Source organism: Myodes glareolus, chromosome X (assembly GCF_982192425.1).
Source record: "Myodes glareolus chromosome X, mMyoGla1.1, whole genome shotgun sequence".
NCBI classification, from domain to species: Eukaryota; Metazoa; Chordata; class Mammalia; order Rodentia; family Cricetidae; genus Myodes; species Myodes glareolus.
In genome coordinates this window covers 2,018,111-2,028,911 of record NC_142053.1, presented here as the reverse complement: position 1 = coordinate 2,028,911, position 10,801 = coordinate 2,018,111, and the positions used below count along the sequence as shown (strand labels likewise).

General features: G+C 40.9%; 1 pseudogene; it reads right to left on the bottom strand.

Annotated features, from left to right (window-relative positions):
• Positions 1 to 2,527: 2,527 nt before the first annotated feature.
• On the bottom strand, positions 2,528 to 4,054 carry LOC125415403 (abl interactor 2 pseudogene; annotated as a pseudogene).
• Between the last annotated feature and the right edge of the window lie 6,747 nt (positions 4,055 to 10,801).

Here is a 10,801-nt window from a genome sequence, read left to right as displayed (position 1 = left end):
TTAGAATTATGAACAAATCCTGACTGGAGTATCCTGTGAGGCTTGATCATCTCAGGTAGCAGTCTTTGAACTGTCCTGGATGTAGAACTTAGACATCTGAGCCATTCCTCCTACCAGAGATTTCTCAGGTGGTTTTCTTTGATCAAACCTGATTTTTCTTTTTTTTTTTTTAAATTTCTAATATCAACTGTATTTTAGTTTATGGGCAAATAAATGGGAAAATTTACAATAAAATAAGAGATAACCTCACAGTATTAACAGCATGCAATCTACAAAATATTACATACATTAAAAGTCTCCAATTACTGTAGGCCTGGTTCATTGTTACAGAGTATCCTTCCAAGACAATTTATAGAATTCAAAATTGTAAAAATTCAAAAGATGAAAAAAAATCCAACAGATCGCTTTTTTTGTTTTTGTAAAATCGCATCAGTACTCAGTAATACAACTGGGAGGAATCAGCTGACCTGTGGATTCCTCCAGTGCAAGTATCCAACACAAAGTATTCTTGGAACCTTAACTCAACAGGTCAGCTGTGTTCCTTCTGTGACTCCACAAGCTAGCTGTTTCCTGGGTTTCCAAACATCGTCTTATTAATCCATTAAGCTTGCTCAACAAATGGCTACTTAAATAAATAATTAGTGCAACTATTTTCAAAAGTTTCCACGTACCAATACAAGCAAAGTTAAACATATTCATATATAGTCTTGCTGCGTCCATAATGGAGCGAAAGGTTCAGAGGACATTCAGGGACATTATCCTGAAGATAGTCAATACGACCTAGCAAAAGCATGAAGTGGAACGTATACTAGAAGCATGTTAAAGATGAATCCAAAGTGTTCAGAAACATCTAAAAGTATAATGGCTGAAGTATGTTTTAAAAAAGAAAAGAAAAAAAAAGGTTGATGCCTAATATTCTAATGATGCTCCTGCTTATAATCCTAGTTTGGGGAGGCTAAAGCAGAAGGAACACCATGTCTGAAAACAAACAAAATCCTGCAATTTTAAAGCAAAAAAAAAAACAAGTCTTAGGCAAGAAACTGGTTGAGTCTCAGTTACACAGCAAAACTCAGATAACAGATCTCTAAGTGGAATTAGCTTCTGTCTCCATGACCTGCTTTTTTTCCCTTCTACAACACTTACTCATTTTTCAACCAAATTATTCTAGCATCACTATCCAGCACATTCAAGGCCTGCATCTTAATTATACATAGCGATTATTTCCTCTTTTAACTTTTCAGGTAAAGTTTCCTGGTCAGATTCTTTCTGGCCTATTCATGTAAGAATAGGTAAGAATCCACAGGGAAGCTTTGGTTCTAACCACAAACTGACCCACCATGGTATTCACCTACTGGGCAGCAACACCTCTAATTACAGATGTGATTGTTAAAGCCACCAGATGTACAAACACCACTAAATTTAAATTAATTGTAGATGAGGGAGTTGCCCATTATTTCAAAATCATACTGGCTCATCACTGTGACTGGGTAAGTATTTTGTCCTACAAGTCTTTTACACTACACTCGAGTCTGAATCACGAGGTTCAGATCTTCCTAGGATTGACTACTTTAGAGTCCAATCATACCAAATCATGGGAATATTTACTGTTCTAGAGCTGAGAAAATAAGAAAAATGGCTCCACATCAGCTAACACTGCCACTGATAGCAGTCCAAGAGTACAGTAGCACCTGTCACTCCCAATCCAGTGACTGTCAAGAGACCTGACACCAAGTCTCTTCTAAAAATAAGAAAAACAATGTTTTTAAATATCAAAAGAACAGGAACAACTGGTCTGACTTCCTGACCTAAGACCTTCCTGAAGGAGCACTTAAGCTCTTCCCTTCAAAGCCTTAGGTAGCTTTGTGTCCAGTTTCACACATCTACCTCAGTACAAGTCTCGATCACATTTTTTATCAGGTTCACCGGCTGTTATCAGCAATGCAGCCTCATGCAACAGTAAATTAAAATCAAACTGTGGTGACTGGGAGTGTGGAAATGTTTGGAGACTCACATTTTGTCATCCTTATAATCTACAAACAACAGGATGCAAGGGAGTTCAGTATTAACTCACCTAGCACACTCCAGTGTTAAGAGAACACAGGATTTACAGTGTTAAAAACAGCCTTTGAAACAATCAAAAAGTAGTTAAATATGATATTTAAACAGTAATTCCTTCCTCTCCACATGAAAGTAAGGGGCAAGGGTGTCCACTGGACCATGAGACTAACCCCAAGGCAGAGGCAATGAATATCCAATGTCACAGATTCTGCAGGAAGAGAAATTCAAGGGTGTACAGTATTCCTGAGAATGATCCCAGACTTTTTTCAAGCCAGTCTTGGTCTGATTTGTTTTAGCTATATGTTCTTGTTGTTATGCCTTCTATAGAATGAGAAATGGTCACATTTTCAATCCAGACAGTGTCGTGCAAATAATGGCAAGAAGATCCATTTGTTCAGACTCGAATTTGATTTTTTTGTTTTTAATACTAGGGGATGAACCAAACATAGAAAAAAGAAATAACTTCATCATTTGAATGCTTCATTTGTTACACTGGGAGGAAATTCCCAGGGCCTCTAGCTAATCTGGGAAGACCTGACTTTCTGAGAGGGAAGCACAGCTGTGCTGAGCTTTACTCTGAATAATGCATGATGGACTCAACGTAATTCCCGGGGAAGAGCCCAGTCACTCCATTCATTACTCCCTCATACCAACCATCGTCATTCTTCTTGATGACATAAATAATGGCTCCTTCCTGAAAGGACAGCTCATCTTCCTTGTCTTTTGTATAATCATAAATTGCCACAACCTTTTCCAAGTAAGACCTTGGAGCCCACGGTGGGTCCTCTTCAGCATAAGGATCACTGTACTCAACCACAGCTGCTTCCTCCTCCTCCTAATCTTCTGGAGGTGGTGGTGGAGGGGGGGACTCATCAAAGATTGGCTCTTCCACAGGTGGTGGTGGAGGTGGTGTATCTGTAACTGGATTCTGGTTATAAAAAGGCCCTCCATTCATCTGACTCTGAAGGCTTGCCTGTGAAGTTATAGAAGGAGGCCGTCTATAGGGCAATGAGCCCCCGATTGTTGGTGGTGTATGGCGAGAGGCAGGCCTATTCATGCTGTAGAACTGAACAGGATGACCTGGAAAGACGCTGGGAGGAGATGGGGTAGGAACAGCAATAGGAACCCCCACACTCCCACTTCCACTGTTCTCCCGACTACTGCTCCGACTACTTGGGTGGCTTCCTCCACTGCTCCCACTGCTGCTGTAAGTTCGATTTCTTTGATTCACAGAAGCTGTCCTCACAGGGCTCTGCTGCGAGGGAGCCATATTACGGGTTGGGCTAGGTACGTAATCATTTGGTACCACTGGAGGACGCACTGGCTCCAGTGTGCGATAGGGGGAGTGCCGCCCAAGTGTCCCTTTTCCTGACATAGGGGGACTTGGGGGCTTCTGAGTCGGAGGTGTTGTACGTGGCAGCCCACCCATCTTCATATTCTGTGTACTCACCTTTACCCCATGCCCAATGTCATCTAGAATTGTATAGTCAATAGGTTTTCGAATATAACGAACTGGTCGCTCAAGGTTAGCTGGTGCAATAATCTTATGGGTTCTTGAAGTATTTTTATTGGTAGTCAAAATACCAATTTCTCTTCTTGCAACTTTCTCTTTATGAATATCAACTGTTTGTGAAATAGATTGATTGAAGATTCCATCCTCCGTAATTGGGATGCCTGGATATCCAGCATCTGTAGGACATTGTTGGCCAAAGTGTTTATCAGATATGCAACACTTGCTAAGGATTGGGTTGTGTAGGCTTTGGTTTCTTCTAGGGCTCGCTGCTTATCTGATGACTGGATGTAGTTGTTCTCGCAGTAGTCGGCCACCCGCTCCAGATTCGTGTAGCTATCGAACAGAGCCCGGCGGCCCCCAGGGATTTCCTCTTCCAGCAGCATCTGCAGCTCCGCCATCTTCACATCCTCCTCCTCCTCCTCATACAGTCCGCAGAGACAGCGGCCGCGACGCCCAGGAGAGGAGGATCAAACCTGATTTTTCTTAACTCAGAATGAATTCACAGCCTCTCATTTCCTATGGAAACAAAAGCAAAACCTCTTCGCCAAAGTAACATATCTTTTGACTTAAATTTTAAAGTCAAAGCATATATATATATATATTATATATATGATTAATCCAGCAGCATTTATAATCAAATGTCTTTTAGCAACTTTTGTTCCTTCCTCCATCATCAAACAATTCAAAGACAACACAACAGCATATAGTATCCAGATTGTGTATTTTTTTCACCTTTACGTGGCTTTATTTTAACCTCAATTTCTTTTATTTTTATTTTTAATTTTTGGCTTTTTGAGATAGGGTTTCTCTGTGTATCTTTGGCTGTCCTGGAATTCATTCTGTAGAGCAGGCTGTCCTTGAACTCACAGAGATCTGTCTGCCTCTGCCTCCCCAAGTGTTGGGATTAAAGGTGTGTGCCACCACACCCAACTACTCTCTTTTTTCTTTTAAGGACTTTATTCTCCCCCCCCCCCAGTCTACATATATTTTTAAACACATAGTAAACCATTTAGAGGTTTTCTTTGTCTTTGAATCTATCTTTACTGTATATATCTCTTTTTCTGACCACACGAGTCTTTAATTTGCTAAGCAATATGGCTAGGATTAAAGCTGTGGCTTTGATGGCCGGATCCAGCCCATTCCTTTTTACTGAGAGTCTAACCTCATGGCAGAGGTACTAGCCAGAGCCATGTTTATTGCCACAACTCTATGGCATTTTAAGGACCCTGCCACCTCTTAAAAGTATGCAGTCAGCTTTTCATCAACACATTTAAGTATTTTGTGGCAGGACCTCTTAAAAGAACTTCAAGGTTTTGCAGTTAAAGCTGAGTTAGGAAGCATCTCTTAAATGAGAGTGCTTGCCTCGAGCAAGCACGAAGAAAGTGCTGCTATCATGAAGCTGTGCTTAACCCTATTCTTTTCAATCTAGAATAATTTCCCAAGCTCCCCCCCTCAGGATTTTAAGTGGATTTTGTCAGCCCCACGTTGGGCACCATTCTGTTGACTGGGGTTTCTGTCCTGCCATGTTCCCACAGTTTTTAAGTCCCAAAGAAATCTACAGAGGTCTACATTAATCATAAACGGATTGGGCTATTAGCTCAGGCTTCTTATTAACTCTTACATCTTATATTAGCCCATTATTCTTGTCTGTGTTAGCCACGTGGCTTGGTACCTTTTTTTGTGAGGCAGTCACATCTTGCTTGCTCTGTGTCTGACTTCATCTGTGTCTGGGTGACGACTGCAGACTGACTCTTTCCTCTTCCCGGAATTCTGTTCTCATTGCCCTGCCTCTACTTTCTGCCTGGTTTCCCTGCCTATACTTCCTGCCTGGCTACTGGTCAATCAGCATTTACTTAAAATATAAGTGACAGGGTACAGACCATTGTCTCACAGCAATAATTCATGCCACCAAACTGTATGCACACTTCCAAGGGTTAGGATGGTAAGTTCATGCTATGTATATTTAGCCACAGCACTAGATGTTGAACCTAGGGTTTTTTGAATAGTAAACATTCTTTCACTGAGCTACATCCCTAATCCCATTGACTATCTTTTTATAGAAGTTGGATTTGGCCTAATGAGATTGCCTGGAAGATAAAGGTGCCTAGTGCTGAGACTGACAACCTAAGTTCAATCCTTGAGATTCATGTAGTAGGAGAAAACTGACATGTACCATGGAACTTCAGTGCCCCTCCAATAAATGTATGAAACAATTGAGATTAATCTCTGCTAATTCAGTAATAAGAGGTGTTAGGTGAGCTTCGTGAGAACTCAGAGCCTCACTTTCCTCTTTTTGCTGGAGGTGAGTTAGATAGTTTAATAAAAATGTACACTAAGCTGGGTGTGGTGGCACACGCTGAATCCCAGCACTCAGGAAGCAGGGGCAAGTGGGTCTCTGAGTTCGAGGCTAGCCTGGGCTACAGAGTGAGACAAGCAATCAAATTGCACACTAAGGCAGGCCTTCCTATCTTACTTCTGATTCTTATGAGGAGGAAGGTCCTCTTCTTTTGTTGGCCAAATTACTGATGAGGGGGTCCAGGACACACTGGTAGCAGCTTATAGTGATTGTGAACTTACGGTCAAAGAAAATAAGTTTAGAGAATCTGAGTGACCTTCAAATTCATGGAGGTAGGAAGTGGCCAGAATAAGGTTTACCTCAGGGCTTTGAACTTCCATCTGTCACTTTTGTTTGTAATTATATACTTGGTGCAATATCTTTGGGTCTAAATTTCACTTGAAAATGCATTTCATTCATTGTTGGTATTTGAACCTAGTGCCTCATGAATGTTAGGTAATTGCTATAGCCTAGGTCTAGAAAATACATTTTCAAAATTAAATACACATAACATAAAACTTCAAAGCTGCGTGGTGGTGGCACATCTTTAATCCCAGCACTCTGGGAGGCAGAGGCAGGCAGGTCTCTAAGTTCAAGGGCAGCCTGGTCTACAGAGTGAGTTCCAGGATACAGTCAAAGATACACAGAGAAACCCTGTCTCAGAAAACAAATTAACAAACAACAATAACAAAAACAAAACTGTTTACACTGTTGAAGATGTGTCATTGTGAGTATCAGTATCACATGTGTGCTTAGTGCCTGTGGAGAACAGAAGAGGGTATCAGACCACATAGTACTGGAGTTAGAGATGATTTTGAGCTGCCATGTGAATGTTGAGAACCAAAGCCACATCCTCTGAAGAGTAACAAGTGCTCTTAACCTCTGAGCTACCTCTCTAACCTTCCCAAAGTTGTCCTTTGACCTTCAAATGTGCACCAAGAAATAATGCAGATGGAGCAACTAGTAAAGTCATCAATGTAGACAATATTAATGTCTCAAAGGAGACAAACTTGAAATCAGTATATTGCCAATCTGAAGCCATTACACTTCTAGATGTAAATGTGAAAGAGTTGAAAGCAGGACTAAATCATGATTTTTGTGTAGCCTGTTCGTAGCAGCAGTAGACATATACTGTTCATAGCAATAGTAGTATTATTCAGTTTGCTTGTTTTTATCTCTGTGACAAAATATTGGGGGGAAAGGCAACATAAAAGAGGGATGATTTAATTAATTAGTTAGAAAATAATTAGCTACTTAGAGACAGTGTCTTGAGACAGGGTTTTGCTGTGTAGCCCTGGCTGTCCTGGAACTCACTCTGTAGACCAGGCTGGCCTCAAACTCACAGAGATTCATCTGCCTCTACCTCCTGAGTACTGGAATTAAAGACCTGTACCATCAAGACCTAATTTAGATGGGAATTTTTAAAACTGTTTTTATTGAGCTATATATTTTTCTTTGCTCCCTTCCCTTCCTCTCCTGTCCCCTTCAACCCTCTCCCATGGTCCCCATGCTCCCAATTTACTCAGGAGATATTGTCTGTCTTTTTCTACTTCCCATGTAGATTAGATCTATGTATGTCTCTCTTATGGTCGTCATTGTTGTCTAGGTTCTCTGGGATTGTGATTTGTAGGCTGGTTTTCTTTGCTTTATGTCTAAAAGTCACTTATGGATGAGCACATATTGTATTTGTCTTTCTGGGTCTGGGTTACCTCACTTGATATGATGTATTCTTGATCCATTCATTTGTCTGCAAATTTCAAGATGTCATTATTATTATTACTATTATTATTATTGCTCTGTAGTACTCCATTGTGTAAATGTACCACATTTTCCTTATCCATTCTTCAGTCGAGGGGCATTTAGGTTGTTTCCAGGTTCTGGCTATGACAAACACTGCTGCTATAAACATAGTTGAGCACATGTCCTTGTGATATGATTGAGTGTCCTTTGGTTATATACCCAAAAGCAGTATTGCTGGGTCTTTAGATAGGTTGTTTTCTAATTTTCTGAGAAATCACCATACTGATTTCTAAAGGGGATGTACCCAGCTTGCATTTTCACAAGCAATGGGGGAGTGTTCCCTTTACCCCACAACCTCTCCAGCATAAGTTGTCATCAGTGTTTTTGATCTTGGCCATTTTTTCAGGTGTAAGATGGAATCTCAGAGTTGTTTTGATTTGCATTTATCTGATGACTAAGGATATTGAGCATTTCCTTAAGTATCTTTTAGTCATTTTAGATTCATCTGCTGAGAATTCTCTGTTTAGGTTTGTACACCATTTTTTAATGGGATTTTTTTGATGACCAGTTTCTTGGGTTTTCTTTTTCTTTTTGTACTTTTGGAGATTAGCCCTCTGTACAAAGTGGGGTTGATGAAGATCTTTTCCCTAGATGGGATTTTTTTAAACTGACAGTAACTGAAAGTATTTATGAGAGCTGGGTGGTGGTGGTGCATGACTTTAATCCTAGCACTTGGGAGGCAGAGGCAGGGAGATCTCTGTGAGTTTGAGGCCAGCCTGGTCTACAAGAGCAAGTTCCAGGACAGGCTCCAAAGCTACTGAGAAACCCTGTCTTGAAAAACCAAAAAAAAATATTATGAAGTTGGACATTGTAGTTCATGCCTTTAATCCCAGCACTTGGGAGACAGGCAGATCTCTGTGAGAACAGCCTTGTCTACTGAGTTCCAGGACAGCTAGAGCTACATAGTGAGACCCTGTCTCAAACAAAAGAACAACAACAAATAAGTACTTGTGTGGTACAACATGATTTTTATTTTGAGACAGGGTCTCATATATGCCAGTCTGTCTTTAAACTCACTGTGTAGGGGCTGGCGAGATGGCTCAGTGGTTAAGAGCACTAATTGCTCTTCCAGAGGATCCGGGTTCAATTCCCAGCACCCACATGGCAGGCCACAACTGTCTATAACTCCAGTTCCAGAGAATCTGACATCGTTATACCAATGTACATGAAATAAAGTAGTGAGGGGCTGCGGGCAGGCCTGCTTTTTGCCTCACCCGGCTCCTGCATGGCTAGCTTAGTCCCAGAAATAACAACACACAAATTGTATTCATTTAAGCACTGCCTGGCCCATTATCTCTAGAGAGTTAGTTACTGACTAACTCTCATATCTTGATATTAACCCATTTCTAATAATCTGTGTATCACCACGAGGTGGTGGCTTACCGGAAAAGATTCAGCATGTCTGACCTGGTGGCTGGCTCCATGGCATCTGCCTCATAGCCCTCTTCCCAGCATTTTGTTCTGTTTACTCCGCCTACCTAATTTTCTGTCCTATCAAGGGGCCAAGGCAGTCTCTTTATTGACCAATAAAAATAACACAATAGACAGATAACCCTCCTCCATCATAAAGTTAAAATTTTTTAATAAAAAAATAAAATAATAAACTCACTGTGTAGCTGAGGATGACTTTGAACTCCTGATCCTCTTACCACTACCTCCCAAGTGCTGAGATTACAGTCATGGGTCACCACTCCCAGTCAACATGACATTTTGACATAGGTATACAACGTACAACTTCACATACTTATTTTTCTTTTCTTTTTTTAAAAAACCTATCTTTTCTCATTTTACATACCAATCCTAGTTCCCACTCCCTCCCCTCCTTCTGTTCCCTCCACCTTCCCTCCATGCCTCCACCCCACCCCCATCCACTCCTCAGAGTAAGTCTTACCATGGGGAGTCAACAAAATCTAGCACATTGCTTTGAGGAAGGATCAAGGCCCTCCCTACTATATCTAGGCTGAACAATGTATCCATCCAGAGAGAATCGGTTAAAATCTAGCTCTTAGCACCTTTCAAGTATAGGACACATTGCTACTAAGTGCAGTCACCAAGCTCTATAATAGCACTCTTGTACTTACTTCATCCACCTGGAATACTGGTTCCTCTTCCTAATGTCTCAATCATCCCTCATAAATACCATGACATTCCTTTCTGGTAGATCAACTATAGTTTACTCCACAGACACACATGAGCACATGCACACAAGGGTTGAGCTGGATGTAGTATACTTGGGAGGTAGAGGTAGCAAGATAAGGAATTCAAGGTAATCTCCTGGTACAAAGGGAATATGAAGCCTGTCTCAAAACCAAACAATAACTAACAACCTGGTGTGGGGCACATACCTGTAATCCCAGCACTTGGGAGGTAGAAGCAGAAAAATCAGATAAGCAAAAGAGGCTCCACCACTTGATAGGAATGTGGAAATGTTTTGGATGAATAAGTGAGATGGAAATAATAATGTAGACATTTTTAAATAGTGCAATCTGAAAACTTCATGCTTATATCACAAGCCATAAAAGCAAATCAGTGCTCTAGTGGCTCTCCAGAATGTCTGCACTAGTGAAGCATTAAATAGCATTCCCATGATCATCTCGTTGTCATCATTTCTCTCTCTTCTTTTTAAAATTTGAGACAGGTTCTTATTGTATAGACTTATTTGACCTGGACCTTAGTTATCTTCTGGCCTTTGCTTTTGTAGGTGGAGACTGCTCATTCATATCCTGGTTGCCCAGACCCAAATAATCACACAGAGACTATTTTAATTACAACACCGGTCAATGGCTCAGGAATATTACTAGCTATCTCTTATATCTTAAATTAACCCATTTCTATTAATCTATATATTAGCACGATGCTGTGGCTTACTGGTAAGGATCTGGCATTTGCCTCCATCAGCAGTTACTTGGCGTCTGCTTCCTTCAGCAGCTATATGGCATCTCCCTGACTCTGCCTACTCTCGCTCTATATCTCTTCCAGCCTGACTACATTTCTGCTCTGCTATAGGCTGCAGCAGCTTCTTTATTAACCAGTGGTATTAAACTATATTCATAGCACACAGAGGGGAATCCTACATCATGCTTCATTTCCAAGAG